Source organism: Rhipicephalus microplus, chromosome 6 (genome assembly GCF_043290135.1).
Source record: "Rhipicephalus microplus isolate Deutch F79 chromosome 6, USDA_Rmic, whole genome shotgun sequence".
Classification (NCBI taxonomy): Eukaryota; Metazoa; Arthropoda; class Arachnida; order Ixodida; family Ixodidae; genus Rhipicephalus; species Rhipicephalus microplus.
Genome location: NC_134705.1, coordinates 128,875,016 through 128,890,908, shown reverse-complemented (window position 1 = coordinate 128,890,908; position 15,893 = coordinate 128,875,016). Strand labels below are relative to the sequence as shown.

The 15,893-nt window shown below is 51.6% G+C and overlaps 1 long non-coding RNA gene across 1 annotated transcript in view; it reads right to left on the bottom strand.

Moving 5' to 3' along the window:
* Positions 1-15,834, bottom strand: part of LOC142765492 (uncharacterized) — a 36,006-nt gene extending 20,172 nt beyond the window's left edge. The window contains exons 1-2 of the long non-coding RNA XR_012884289.1: positions 14,694-15,834; positions 181-277 (exon numbers count right to left, since the gene is read on the bottom strand). This is a non-coding gene — a long non-coding RNA (uncharacterized LOC142765492). The remainder of the gene's footprint in view (positions 1-180; positions 278-14,693) is intronic.
* Between the last annotated feature and the right edge of the window lie 59 nt (positions 15,835-15,893).

Genomic DNA, 15,893 nt, shown 5'->3' with positions numbered 1-15,893 from the left:
TAGGTGACCGTGCAATAAAGATGGCTTGTCCATGAAACGTCAGCTGACGCTTGTCGCCAAGTTGAATTACCACGTACAACGGTGCGTGTTCCGAATGTCGAAAATTAAATTGTTCGAACAAGGCACAGATGGCGTGTCTAATCTCTTGACAGGTAGATAAAGCCCGCAAAATGTACTCACCATCACGTGACCTCGCACTGGTGCACGGGCGTTATGGCAGCCCACGGGCGCTCTCAGGGGCAACACAATCGTTGTCATCATCCACTGATAACGGAGGCTGCAGGAAGAGCATGCGTGTTGGTTCTAGAGCTGTGATGCTAAGTTTTTTGTTATGCTGACTCACGATACCAGAAAACTCTCTTCGTGTGCACGAGTCACATCTGACAAGGCAAGTCGAATTGTCAATAAGGCTGGTGAATGTAAGCCTACAGGACACACTAAAGCTTACAGAACTAGACGAGCCTAGTTAAAGGAACCATGACACGGTCACCTAATAATGTGTCTTTTTCAGCGAGAACTAGAAGGACAAGGTTTATTTAGTCTACACAGATAAGAAAAATGCCTCTTAAAAGAATTTGTGTGCACGAACGAGGTCCAGAAAGCGCCGGCTATAAATCCCACCCACCACCACCGACCGCCCATTTGTCATAGCGTCTGTGGCGCCACGTGAAGCAAACAGCGATGCCATCGTCTTTTATCCCAGCTTCTGCTGATGAAAATTTTCCAGTGTCAGCGCCAAGCTCAATGAAACTAAAGAAACTTCCATTCTCGTTGAAACTTATCGAGCAACAGGTAACCACTGAACACTGTTGTTTGCCGAAGTGCACACGCTCGCACAGCCAGTTACTTGATCAGCCAGCTGTGCGCTAAACGGTGGTGTTGTAGGTGAAGGTGAGGAATCGTAGAAGTTATCCCAGTTTTTGTGGTCCAGTTTAATGTAGACCGCGGTCATGTCGGCAAGATTTGGATGAAATCTCTCGGTCAGGCCATTATTTTGACGATGGTAGCTAGACGCTGGCTTGTGTGCAGTGCCAGATGCGCGTAGAACTTCACTTAGCCGTTGGAATAACAACGTCTTTTTGCGGTCGCTCAGAACTATGCTAGGAGCCCAATGACGTAGAATTATAGCCTGAAGGATGAAGTCAGCAACTTCCACGAATATACCAGTAACCATAGACGTTGTTTCGGCGAAGTACGTCAGATAACCTACGGTAGTCCCTATTTAAAGATTTCCAGCGCCAGTCATGTGAAGAGGTCCATAACACGTACATGCGACCTCGAATGGTGTTGTAGGGCACAGAATTGGCGGCGATTGGCCGGTAGGGCAGATGTCGGGAGTATGTGATGCTGCCACAAAAGGCAGGGAACTAAGTACATCGCTACGCTGGTAGAAAGGCCAGGCCAGTCGGTCAAGTCAACTCATGGTTAAAGAACCATGTCTTCGCAACACCCATGAGATAAATGGAGGCACGATGGAGCTTGGTAAAGTCGTCCCACAGATAAGTAACGCTTGCTTCTTGTGATTGCTGAGCCAGTCCCCCGTACCTTCTCCTTTAAGAATGGCGAAGATCGGGAGGTGACGATGGTGAGTACGACGTAAAGAGGGGGGGGGGGGGGGCTTGTGGCATGGGGATAGAAGTGGCATGAGCGTCGGTCCACTAGTTATACGGTATAACGGAGGATAGAGGGTGCAAACAGAGACCCGAATGGGGTGGATCAGAGATAGTAAATTCACCTGCACCATTTATGACGACTCGGTTATAACGGCGTATATATAGCCGCAAACTCGGTGGCGAACAAGCGCCACACACAGATCCGTTCATGAAGCGTACACCCATGAACTATGATGGTGATTGATTGCTGCTCAGATGAAGACGAAGTGCACAATTTGTGCCTAGAAAATATATATATATATATATATATATATATATATATATATATATATATATATATATATATATTGTCGCGAGAGCAATGTTTCGCGGAAAACCTTGTTCTTTTTCGGCTACAGCTGGAGCTTGTTCTTTGCCAGACGCCCCTGTTAGCGGCGCCGTTTAACTTGTCTCGGGGAGCGCGCCTTGTTGAGGAAAAAGGAGTGAACAGACAGGGCTGCGTCTGGTCTGTCTCTGTGAGCATGGCGCCAAGGCAGGCACCGCGCCTTTCTTTGGACCAAACCGCAGAAATTGGGTGCCTTTCTCCTTGTTCTAACCACTGAGCCCCCCCCCCCCCCGTTTCAAACGAACGAGCCGCCGCTAAGGTCCTCCGGGGACAAAGTGCACCTAAATTTGAGCATTCGTTAGCGCGTCAAGGCCGTTTCGGAAAACGCGCCCGTTTCAGAAGCTGCCACAGTGTTGTCGCAGACAGGCAACAGACAACCACATGTTGATTGGATTATCCTCGGCTTGCCCGGTTGGTCCGCGCTACCGGAGACGCTAAAAAATCCTATTTAAGCAGCGACTGGGGCTCTTTTTGAAGTAAGCGGAGTCGGGGTAAACAGCGGATCTCACCACCGGAGACCATGCCATGCAGGCCGAGGGGTATACCACCATTTTCTATGTTTTGTCTATGTGACCTAGTGCCATTTGTAAATTGAAATTATGTTAGCCAAATAAACCCCCAATGAGTGCTCCCCGAAATCATCGTGTTGACTTCTCATCGATTGCTTCCGCGGAGTTTCACCCACACTTATTCGTCTCTCTGGTCGTCCGATGCGCCTAACTTTGAACAACCCCGACGTTTCGCTACAAAGTGGTGGAGGTGCGGGGTAACGATAGTCCCGCTCTGAAATCATGCTCCGAGTCAACAACAAATATCAGGAACCTACCTCTGACAGCTCTACTATGACGGAACCCCCTACCTTCTACTCTGCTATGTCTACCCTCCAAGCTAAACCATTCGTCGGACCACCACTCTTTAGAGGCGCGCCGGAGGAATCTATTTCCGAGTGGCTACTTTGATACAAACATGTAGCGTCGCTTAACAATGGGGACCAAGCCACGAAGATGAAATTTCTATATCTGGCTTTACGTCCTTTACGAGTCGCCACTCAGTCGAGATCGCCCATTTGCGGCTACAAAACCGCACCCAATTGCCGTCCGAAACCCCCGAGCAGTACTACTATGACGTCCTACAGCTGTGTGCAAGAGTGAACCCATCCGTGACGGAAGATGATCGGTTGCGCACCTTATGCGCGGTTTGCGTCCGGATATTCTGGAGAAGATGATAATCGCAAACCCGGAGAGCTGCACTGCATTCCTCCAAATTTTGCAACGCATAACTCTGGCAGCTTTGATGAGCCGTGTGTCGGGGCTACAACCGATTGGCATTCAGTATTCATTCTACCGGATTGCAGTCGTGGATGCAAAACATCGCGCATCCCGTAGGGTTCGCACCCGCCGCAGCGACAGGGCACTCTCCTCCTACGTGTGTCGCCACCTGCGCCGCGGCCGAATTGCGTTGCCCACGGGAGGCTGCCGACCACGAAAGAGACCTGAAAGCGATTGCGGACTCGATCACCTTGCTATCTGACCGGCTAAAAAGCATCGAAGACGAGGTGCGTCGCCCCCCAATGCCTTGGCCTCAGAAAACTTCCCGTGCCAACGACGGCCGTCCCCGATGCCAGATTTGCCGCCGCATAAGTCACATAGCACAACAGTGCTGGCAGCGGTTCCGAGATGGCAGGAACGAACAGGCGGAGCTCCAAGGCAATCAGAATGTGCAGCCTAATCCTTCGGAAAACGAGAACGGCCGGGCCTAGGGGGCCAGCCCGGCCGCCCCATCGACATAACGTTGCGACACCGCCCTGTCCTCAAGAATGGAAATGCCGACACGCTTTCCCGCCTTCCTCATGATCCCGCGCCTGTAAGCGAAGAAAACCCCTTACCGTTGCTGGTTCTGGATCAGGTGGATGTTGGAAAAAAGCAGAGGGCAGACCCATGGATGAAAGAAATTATGCAGCACCTCGAGCACCCGGATGCGCCCGTTGTCAGGAAAACTACAAGAACGGCACGGAGCTTTCGGTTGATCGATGGTGTACTGTATCGAAGGGCAAAAGGGTTTCAGGAGGATCGTGCGGCGCTCGTTGTCCCCAAGTGCTTGAGATCTGAGATTTTAAGGTACTGCCATGACGCCACCACGGCAGGCCGCTTAGGTGTCAAGCGCACATGAGAGAAAGTTCGTTGCCGATATTTCTGGCCGAAGACGTTGTCGTACGTAAGCAAGTACGTTCTCGCCTGCCCCGACTGCCAGACACGAAAGCAACCACCGGCGAGGCCGGTCGGTTTCCTCCAACCGATCCCACCTGCAGGTCGACCTTTTCAGCAGGTGGGCATGGACTTCATTGGGCCTTTCACTAAATCCAAAGCAGGGAACCACTACATCGTCGTGATTACCGACTACCATACGAAATGGGTCGAGGCTGTCGCGTGTCCAGCGGCCACTGCCGCAAAAGCAGCAAGAGCTTTCGTCGAACAAATCGTCCTACGTCATGGTGCCCCGGAGAAAGTAATAAGCGATCGTGGGCAGCACTTTATCGCCAACTTGACCGAAGAAATATTCCGGCTCGTGGGTAGCGAGCATGCCACCACAACAGCATACCACCCACAGGCCAACGGCTTGTGCGAGCGTTTTAACCGCACGTTGGCTGACATGCTCAGCATGTACGTTTCCTCACACCACCGCGACTGGGATGAATTCCTACCGTACGTTCTTTTTGCATACAATTCTTCCACCCACGAGACGACTGGATTCACTCCCTTCTTTCTTCTTCACGGACACGAACCGACACTACCGGTGGATGTAGAGTCGGGTGCGCAACGCGGATTCGACTACACCCTGGATGCAATGAAAGTGGCCCGCAGGCTGCGGCAGGCTCGAAAAATAGTAAATGAACGGGAGAAGCGTCAGCAGGAGAAGAACATGCGCAGCTATGATGCTAGGCGACAAAGTGTTGTTTATTATCAGGGTGACTTGGTGTACTTGTGGACTCCCTCCCGGGCGAAAGGGAAGACGACGAAGCTTCTTCACAAATATCACGGACCTTTCCGCCTTGTGCGCCGGGTAGCCGAGAACAACTGGGAGGTGGTAGACCAAACTGGGAAAAAACGTGACGTTGTGAATGTGGTGCGTTTAAAGCCCTGCCACGTTCGATTGGGCTCCGATGCCGACGACGCGGACGATGGGTCTGATGATAATCATGAGGTGCGCGATCTCGGTGGTGATGTCACGAGGGCAGTGCCAGGAAAGATGACCACTATTGCATCGAAGTGTTGTGCGCGGGAACAGCGCAAGGAGTGATGAACAGGGATTCTGTCAAAGTGATGTGCGCGAGTGCGGCTCCAATGGTGATGTGAGCGAATGCGGTTCGCGAGTGGGTCAAGAACTCCGTTTGCAACATTGTGTGCGCGGGACACAGACCAGTGTTCCAGTACAGCAGTGCGAAAACTACGACACGGACACTGAACTTTACTGTGAATGGAAGACATTTTCAAGTAATAACAACGCACAACAGAATTTCAGTGCTTACGAAACGGACACTGAGTTGTATTGCAGTACCGACGAGTGAACCTATATATTTCTGTGCCCTATGATTTTGTTTTGTTTTTTCATCTGTTGTTTTTATGTAATTTTTCTAAAGCCTCTCACTTTTTATACACAGCATAACTGTCTTTAAATAAGCATCTCACACACTTGTTGAATGCAAAACCTTTTTGTATATTTAGTCTATTTCTTGTCGGATTTTACAGATAAAACGAGTGGGACACTCTTTTTCGTAGGGGGGAGGTGTCGCGAGAGCAATGTTTCGCGGTAAACCTTGTTCTTTTTCGGCTACAGCTGGTTGTTCTTTGCCAGACGCCCCTGTTAGCGCGCCTTGAGGAAGAAGGAGGGAACAGACAGGGCTGCGTCTGGTCGGTCTCTGTGCGCTTGGCGCCAAGGTAGGCAACGCGCCTTGCTTTAGACCAGACCACAGAAATTGGGTGCCTTTCTCCTTCTTCTAACTACTGAGCCCCCCCGCTTCATACGAACGAGCCGCCGCTAAGGTCCTCCGGGGACAAAGTGCACCTAAATTTGAGCAGTCGTGAGCGCGTCAAGGCCGTTTCGGAGAACGCGCCCGTTTCAGAAGCTGCGACAGTGTTGTCGCAGACAGGCTACAGGCAACCAAATGCTGATTGGATTATCCTCGGCTGGCCCGGTTGGTCGGCGCTACCGGAGACGCTAAAAAAAAAACCCTATTTAAGCAGCGACTGGGGCTCTTTTTGAAGTGAGCGGAGTCGGAATAAACAGCGGATCTCACCACCGGAGAACATGTCATGCAGGCCGAGGGGTATGCCACCATTTTCTATGTTTTGTCTTTGTGACCTAGTGCATTTTGTAAATTGAAGTTGTGTTAGCCAAATAAACCCCCAATGAGTGCTCCCCGAAATCATCGTGTTGACTTCTCATCCATTGCCTCCGCGAAGTTTCACCCACACTTATTCGTCTCTCTGGTCGTCCGATGCGCCTAACTTTGAACAACCCCGATGTTTCGCTACAATATATATATATATATATATATATATATATATATATATATATATATACATATATATATATATATGTAATGAGATCTAACAGACAGTAATGCCAAGGAATGTACAGGGAAAGTTATTAGAATCAATGGAATGTAAATAAGAACAAAGAAAAGTGGATGAAAAAATAACCAGCCGTGACTTCCTGCTCACAGTGAACGCAGTTCTCCACAAGACGCCCTGACCATACATCGACTACGGAATCATCTCCTGGCCACACACAGCGACCAGCACCATGACCGAATCATCGACTGACCTTCCCATCCCTAAGTACACCGGACCCTTTTCATGGCGATCCTCATGAAGACGCCGAGAATTGGCTGGAGGGTTTTGAGCGCGTCGCCAACTGCAACGGATGGCCCGAAGAACGGAAGCTCCGCCGAGTTTATTTCGCATTGCAGGACAGCGCACGAACGTGGTTTGAAAACCATGAAGGTACCATTCGATCGTGGGATGATTTCCGACGGGAGCTACTGGCCACATACCCGAGTACAGACCGCAAGGAAAGAGCGGAAGCTGCCTTGCAGGCAAGAAACCAGCGCAACAATGAAAGCGTCGCAATGTATATGGAAGACATGTGCCGGTTATTCCGCCGGTCTGATCAAAATATGAGCGAGGACAAGAAACTTCGGCACCTGATGCGTGGGGTGAAGCAGGAGATTTTTGCCGGTTTGCTCCGATGTCCCCCGCGGAACGTCGCTGAATTTCGCACCGAGGCGACAGTGGTTGAAAAGACTCTGCAACAACGAGCGAGGCACTACAATCGAGATGTTAACGTCGCACCCGTAGACGCGGTGTCAGCAGCCTTCGAGAATGGCATCGACGTATTACGAGAGCTCATTCGATCGGTGGTTCGAGAAGAGCTCCAGAAGCTAAACGGCAACCCCTCAACGGTCTCGTCTTTAGGGGAAGTTGTTCGGGAGGAGGTGAGACAGGCAGTCCGTGAGCAGCAGCCACAAGCCCAGCCTGTTCAAGCGTCAGTTCCAATGCAGCCCGCAGTCTCGTACGCCGAGGTACTGAGAAACACCCCCTGGACCTCCTTTCGCCGCTCCTGGACCTTATTTCGCCGCAGCAAGCACGCATCGGCCGAAACCTCGATTTACGCAGTCCCCAGCCGAGACTAGGATCCGAAAAGCTGATATATGGCGCACTCCTGATCGAATTCCGCTTTGTTATCACTGCGGCGAAGCTGGCCATCTTTACCGGATGCGTGCATATCGCCGAGCTGGACTTCGGGGTTTTCCCGTAAACGCTGCCTGTCCACAGAATGGGGAGCGTCCTTTTGAAATCGAGGAGTACTTGTCAACGCGTCAAGGGGCTCACTCCTCGCAGCAGCATCAGTCTCGGTCGACAGCGCCACTGAGGTATCGGTCACCAAGTCCGCGCCCATCTTCAAACTCTCCGAGGCGACTTCCCCAAAGCCCGCTTCGGGAAAACTAGAATCGGCGACCTGGGGAGGTAAGGCCGCTGCCGACGCAAGAAAACAACCTCCAGTGCCGATTTCAAAATGTGATGACGGACACGAGACTACGTGCGGAAATGGTAACGTCGCTTCTGATTTGTCGGTAATTATAGACGGCTACGAAACGAATGCTTTAGTAGACACAGGCGCTGACTATTCCGTCATGAGCAGGGGACTTGCCAGAACGCTGAAAAAAGTGCTGACCCCTTGAATAGGACCACAAGTGCGAACCGCCAGGGGACACCTTATCGATCCGGCAGGCATGTGTACCTCTAGAGTTGGGATACGCGGCTTCACCTACGTCGCCAGCTTCATTGTCCTGTCGGAGTGTTCAAGAGATGTAATTATCGGAATGGACTTTTTGCAGGCCAATGGCGCAGTGATAAACTTACAGGAAACGTGCGTCTCGTTCTCGACGAAACACGCCATCGCGACTTTCGAGAGTGAAAAACGATTCGATGCGCTCCAGATTGCAAGTGATGATGTAACAGTACCTGCAAGATCCATCATCGTTGTCACCGTAAAAAGCAATGTGTACAACGACTATGAAGGAATGGCAGAAAGCAATACTGGGCTATTACTCGAGAAAGGGATCGGTGCAGCAAGAGGTATTGTACGACTGCGTGATGGGTGTACGAGTGTCTTCCTGACAAATTTCCGAAATGAGGTGCAGCACCTTGCGAAGGGAACTGTGGTTGGTCACTTGCATGATTACGTGCCGATTACGGATTTGAATTCTACCGAGACTGCACCACTGCACCCTGACGGTATAGATTCCATACTCGCATCTATCCACATCGAAGCAGCCCTATCACCGAACCAGAAACAAAAAATCGAGAGCCTTATACGGGAGTACGCCTGATGTTTTTCCACGTCATCGAAAGTGCAAATAACATCTATCATCAAACACCGCATCATAGTCGATCAATCTGTTAGACCTGTTTGCCAGCACCCGTACCGAGTGTCACCAAAAGAGAGAGAAGTCATCAGAGGCCAAGTTGAAGAAATGCTCAGGGACGACGTAATTCAACCGTCGGCCAGCCCATGGGCCTCACCTGTAGTACTGGTAAAGAAAAAGGACCAGACCTTGCGCTTCTGCGTTGACTACCGAAAATTGAACGTCGTCACAAAGCGGGATGTCTATCCCCTTCCAAGGATCGATGACACCCTTGACAGACTACGAGACGCGAAATTCTTCTCCTCTCTAGACCTCAAGAGCGGATACTGGCAGATAGAGGTGGACGAACGAGATCGCGAGAAAACTGCTTTCGTGACCCCAGATGGGTTATACGAGTTCAAGGTACTCCCATTTGGCCTGTGTTCCGCACCCGCCACATTTCAGCGGATGATGGATACTGTGTTGTCCGGGTTAAAATGGCAGTCCTGCCTTGTTTATCTCGATGACGTCGTGATCTTTTCGGCCACCTTCGATCAGCATGTGGAAAGACTACGTACTGTGCTCGAAGCGATTAGTTCAGCAGGGCTGACGATAAAACCCCAAAAGTGCCATTTTGGTTTTCATGAACTGCTTTTCCTCGGTCATGTGGTTAGCTCTGAAGGCATTCGACCTGACCCCGAAAAGACAGCAGCTGTAGAAAAGTTTCCTAGACCGACAGATAAACGGGCTGTGAGACGATTCTTAGGACTTTGTGCCTATTACAGAAGATTCGTTAAAGATTTTTTGAAGATTGCGGAGCCACTAACCCGACTGACGAAAGAAGACATGCCTTTCACCTAGACAAGCGAGCAAGAAGAGGCGTTCAATGAGCTACGACAGCGACTCCTACACCACCCTGTCCTGGCACATTTCCACGAAGAAGCCGAAACAGAGATTCACACGGACGCAAGCAATTTGGGACTAGGCGCCGTCCTTGTGCAGCTGCAAAACGGAGAGGAAAGAGTGGTCGCATATGCTAGTCGCACTCTTTCGAGAGCTAAAATAAATTATTTGGCGACGGAAAAAGAATGTCTGGCGGTAATATGGGCCATACAGAAATTCCGACCGTACTTATATGGTAGACCATTTCGAGCAGTGAGCGACCATCACTCGTTGTGCTGGCTCGCAGGCCTAAAGGACCCTTCTGGGCGACTTGCTAGATGGAGCCTCAGGTTGCAAGAATACGACATAACAGTCGTATACAAGTCGGGTCGCAAGCACAGCGATGCTGATTGCCTATCACGCGCATTAATGGAATCTGCACCTGGGGAAGATGGAGACGACTTTCCGTTTCTTGGGGCCGTAAGCACCGCAGACATGACTGAATATCAGCGATCTGACGCGGAGTTGCTTAAACTGATCAAGCATCTGGAAGGGCAACCCATGCGTGTTCCTCGAGTTTTCGTCCGGGGATTGTCCTCGTACCTCATGAGAAACAACGTTTTATACAAAAGAAACTTCGAGCACAGCAAGGAGAAATTCCTACTCGTCGTTCCTTCGGCCTTGCGACCCGAAATCCTGGAAGCCTGCCACGATGACCCAGCAGCAGGACACCTCGGAGTGAGTAGAACATTGGCTCGCATCCGCACAAAATACTACTGGCCAAAGTTACTGGATGCTGTACAGCATTATGTAAGGACATGTAGAGATTGCCAGAGACGCAAAACGCCTCTATTGAAACCTGCAGGATTTCTCCAACCAATTGAACCACCTGAGTCTCCGTTCGAACAAGTAGGAATGGATCTACTTGGTCCATTTCCCACGTCATCAATGGGCAACCGATGGATAGTAGTGGCGACAGACTACTTAACCCGGTATGCCGAGACAGCCTCTCTCACTAGGGGCACGGCTATAGAAGTAGCTGAATTTTTCGTCACTAACATCGTACTACGGCATGGTGCCCCAAAGGTGGTTATCACGGATCGAGGAACTGCATTCACAGCCAATCTGACGCAGTCCATTATGAAACTTACCCACACAAGTCATAGGAAAACAACGGCTTACCACCCCCAAACTAATGGGCTAACCGAGCGACTCAACAGAACTCTAACCGATATGTTGTCCATTTACGTTGACTTGGAGCACCGTGCGTGGGACAAGATACTGCCGTACGCCACTTTCGCTTACAATACTGCTGTGCAGGAGACTACTAAAGTGACGCCATTCCAGCTAGTCTATGATCGAGTAGTTACCACACCATTAGATGCAATGCTGCCTGTAGGCGACAATACAGAGCACAAGCCTGACATCAGCGAATTCATTCAGCGAGCCGAAGAAGCACGGCAGTTGGCGCGACATCGCATAAAACAACAACAACGCGTGGATGCAAACCGTTACAACCTTCGTCGGAGAGGAGTCGACTACGCACCAGGCGACCTAGTTTGGATTTGGACTCCTGTGCGGACGCCTGGCCTTTCCGAAAAGCTCATGCGCCGCTATTTCGGCCCTTACCGAGTCCTTCGTCGCGTCAGCTCCTTGAACTACGAGGTGTCACCGGAAGGACAAGTGAGCTCATCAAGATGCCGAAGGAGCACAGAAATCGTGCATGTAGTCTGAATGAAGCCATACTATGACAGGCAATGAACATCGAATTATACACACCCGATTATGAGGAATACCTATTTCTCCATTGGAAATCACGCATTCAGACCATCTCAGCAACACTGCTTTTACGCATCGGGACGATGCGTTTTCGGAGGAGGGATAATGACGCAAGGTGAACGAAGTATTCAAACTACGCGCGCTAGTTCATGCGCCCCCCCAAGAGATCAGCGGCTTTATGATCAAACAAGAAAAGGCCGTGACGGCGCGCGCTTCCTCAGCACGGGATTTTGATGAAAAAGAAGTGGACCACCGCTCGAGGGTTTTTTCTCTCGGAGATTGATCCCTTTTTTTGCTGATCGCCTGTTACAGACGCCGCTACTTTTCGGGCACAAGTTCGCCCCAATAAACAGTTATTCGTACACCATTTGGATTGTACGTAAATATATATATTGTAACGTGGAGAAATAAGACAAAGAGACAACGCCTTTGCTGCAGGCCGGCTGTTCTTTATCTAACTTCGTCTTCCTCTGCCTTTCCCAGCTCGCTGTCCCCGCGCCAGAAACCCCAGCGTCTTTCTTCATCATGACACTCGGCCACGACTGCGTGCGCGCAAAGGGCAATTTTCTCTGGAGGGCGGCACTGGGAGTGCCGTGGTAGTCTGTCATGTGCACGCCTCGAGCTGTCCTGTGGAACTGTCCTGTACTCTGGTGGACGACCCTGGCTGTGTCGAGGTGGTCGTTGCAGGTCGCGTCCGCGCGGCAAGTTAATGTAGTCACCTGGAGAATGTAAACCCAGCAGGTGATACTGGCTGGTGCGGAGGGATCGCATTGGTGGCGGACCATCGCGATGACTACCCCTTCGCTGCTTGGATGACATTGCAGGGACACCAGTATGCAGTACTGCGGCCCACACTGAGCGGGGACGCCTGCGTTGTTCAGAGCGAGGGAAGGTACGATGGGCTATATCGATAGATATCAGCGACATCGCTGTGTAGACTTTGCGCGTAGACTTGCGACGCAAGTCGTGCTCTAGCGGCTTCGCTGATGCACTGCTGGTCGAAGTGGAGGTTTTTGCCAATCCGTCACGTGCGTTCATGTCGACATGGCCAGTTGCCTCGCCATCCGGAGTAACCGTGAACTGCACCGGAATGACTTCGATGGCATCCTCCTCAGGTGGAGTAGGCACTTGTGGCTCGTTAGGGAAGACGGCATTTGGCAGGTTACGAGCGTCCACGCAATCGGCCAATGACGGCAAAGGTGGCAGGGGATGGTGCGGCTCCTTACTATGGGTCAAACTGGCCGTTGTGACGTGTGCTTGGTCTCCGGCTGGTTGTGGAAGAGCCGCCGTCGTCACGCAGCAGGTCAATGGATCCAAGCCATTTGAGGCTGACCAGCTTGGAGGCTGGCTCACTGGCTTCTGTGCTTTATAGGCGGTCCTAAGTTGGGTCAAGGGTAATTGTGTGTCAGGTGTCGACGCGGAGTCAGAGATCTGCCCGGAGGAGTACACCGTCCAGCTTGTCTCGATGATTGCCGCAGGGTACTCCGAGAAGCTGTCCGGGGAGGGGGCACGCGGCACAGCTGTAGGGGGGCGCGGCGCCTCGTGAGGTTGATCTCCGAGGTAGGGCAGGTTGGCAGAGGGTGCAGCTGCCTCGTCGTTGTGCTTCTCAATAGCCCCTTGCTCGGTAGTGGCGAGGGTAGAATGAGAGGTAGCAGTGAGGTCAGACTCAATTCTTCCAAACGCAGCAATGAGCTTGGCGCTCCAGTCCGCCCAGGACTGCTGCCGCACGCCTTCGTACCTGTGCCACGCAGCAGCAGGATTTTGAAGGCGGTCTAAGGCTACGCACCACTTCTGATTGTCGCTCCATCCCTTGCGAGCTCCGAGAGCATTGATGGTAGCCACCCAATCGACGGCATCGTCCTGGAAGCCGCGAAACTCGGGTAGCTCGGAGGCAGCCGGTGGTGGTGTCACGGCAGGCGAAGCTCCCTAAAATAGCGACGCCACACAGCCAAGTTGGTGTGAAAGAGCCGCGAGAGTATACTGGAGCTTGCTGCGGCTCTCGGGGGAAGTTGTTGAATGGTCTTGCGAGGCGGCCGCGGCCAACGCCTCATCGATAATGTGAAGTCCCGGCAAAGCAGCAGGGAGTATCGCAGAACTCGACGCTGTCAGGGCGCCGACCTCGAGGCGGAGTCGCGCAATGGTGCGCGAAAGCTCGGTGGCACTCTCGGGCGGCCCACATGCGGAGCCAGTGGGGACGTGTTCCCCGATCAGCGTACTCACTGCTGTGGTACCCTCGGCCGAGGGAGCTTGAACAGCACCCCTGAGCGGCTGAGGTGCCGATGAAGCACTGAGCAGGACGTTGTCGCAGTGGGAAGCGTGAACGGCATTCCCGGTCAACGACAGGCCATGTACTGTCGTGGTGGGGCCGGGGCAAGCCTGCCCAGGAGCCATCGAGAAGGCCTGGACGCCGTCCCCGAATGGCGGCACAGGTGCTCCCGGCTGCAGGAGGGCGGTCGGCTCCATGATCGAGGAAGCGTGAACAGCGTTTTTACGATGAGAGAACCACGCTGCCGATGATCCACGAGGATACGGACAGGTGGCTTGTGCCGCAGGGTTCACTTGTCGACCTGTGCTCACGGCACAATCCGGGGCGAAGGACGCGTAGACGGTGTCCCTTTTCATGAAGAAATACCGGTGATGGGTATACTAGAGCCGCCGAGGAGGCCTTGGCGCCATCCCCGAACGGTGGTGGCAGTGGCGGCAGGTGCACAGCTGCTGAGGAGGCCTTGACGCCGTCCCCAAGCGACGCTTACCGCATCTGCACGTCGGCGGGCGTCCTGGATGACGAAGCCGGGACGTATGACGTCTTCTTCATCGACTGCGCCATTGTAACGTGGAGAAATAAGACAAAGAGACAACGCCTTTGCTGCAGGCCGGCTGTTCTTTATCTAACTTCGTCTTCCTCTGCCTTTCCCAGCTCGCTGTCCCCGCGCCAGAAACCCCAGCGTCTTTCTTCATCATGACAATATATATATATATATATATATATATATACACACAAGAAACAGCTGGCCCAGGAACGGGTGGTTGTTTTTATTATCCCAATGATGTTCTTGTCGCTTACACAAAAACACTCTCCACGTTAAAAAAGAATATGATACTACTGACGAGCATAATCGTTACTCACGTTGCCCATCCAAGGGAAACCGCTGGAGCGAAACACCAGCCGTGAGATAATCACACAGCGCAGTCTTTTTTTTTTTTTTTTCGCTTAGCACACCGCATCCACCGCCACAAAGTGCGAGAGCACTGCGGCCGTGCGCCAGCGAAAGCAATTTATAGCCGAAGGAACGGTTATCTACAGCTACTATGTGCTCGCTTATCTTCTATAAAATGCAACACCCCTATTCAACGTGTGAGAAAGAAATAACCTATAAAAGATAGGCGCACAACACCTCCATAAAACTGACCAATGCTTTCTTTAGCCGACAAGGCGCCGGTTGACCGAAGCAAAGCCCGCATAAATGGACTGCCTTCGTAGGCCTTCCATTTCTGGGGATCGGCTTAGGAATGGGGCAAGAAACTATTTTGCCAAATGCTAGGTAGCCGGAAAGCAAATTGCTAGTTCACGCTGCCATGTTTAACACATTCTAATGCAAAATTCCTTTGAGTATTTGATTTCAATTATTTCACACCACCTCACCTAGTCGCGCTTTATAGATACAGCGTACGCTCATGTCAGTGTAAATAGGTTTTCAACCCCTTTTCGTTCACAGTTTCGCAACAATAATTGACCTTGGATGCATCAACGGTCATTGATTGATTGATATGTGGGGTTTAACGTCCCAAAACCAATATATGATTATGAGAGACGCCGTAGTGGAGGGCTCCGGAAATTGAGACCACCTGGGGTTCTTTAACGTGCACCCAAATCTGAGCACATGGGCCTACAACATTTCCGCCTCTATCGGAAATGCAGCCGCCGCAGCCGGGATTCGAACCCGCGCCCTGCGGGTCAGCAGCCGAGTACCTTAGCCACTAGACCACCGCGGCGGGGCTGCATCAACAATCATAATACGTGACTTATTTTTATCCTAATTAACATCGAGCGTCTCACTATACGTCACCTCACCATATTGCGACGTTTCATACAGTGATGTCGCCACAGACATTGGCGAAACAAATAACGCCCACAGTTGAAATAACAAGTCCGTCTTTTTCGTCGACAGCCATCTGGGTCTTTTTCAGCATCAGTCATCAGCCTTTTTCGCAAGCGCATACATCAGCAGTCGCAAAGCAAGATCCAGCAGCTGTTCCTCAACACGACTTTGTCGAGAGCAAAATGCGGGATCCCTCACTCTCAGAGTCCGCGGGTCTCCCAGGAATG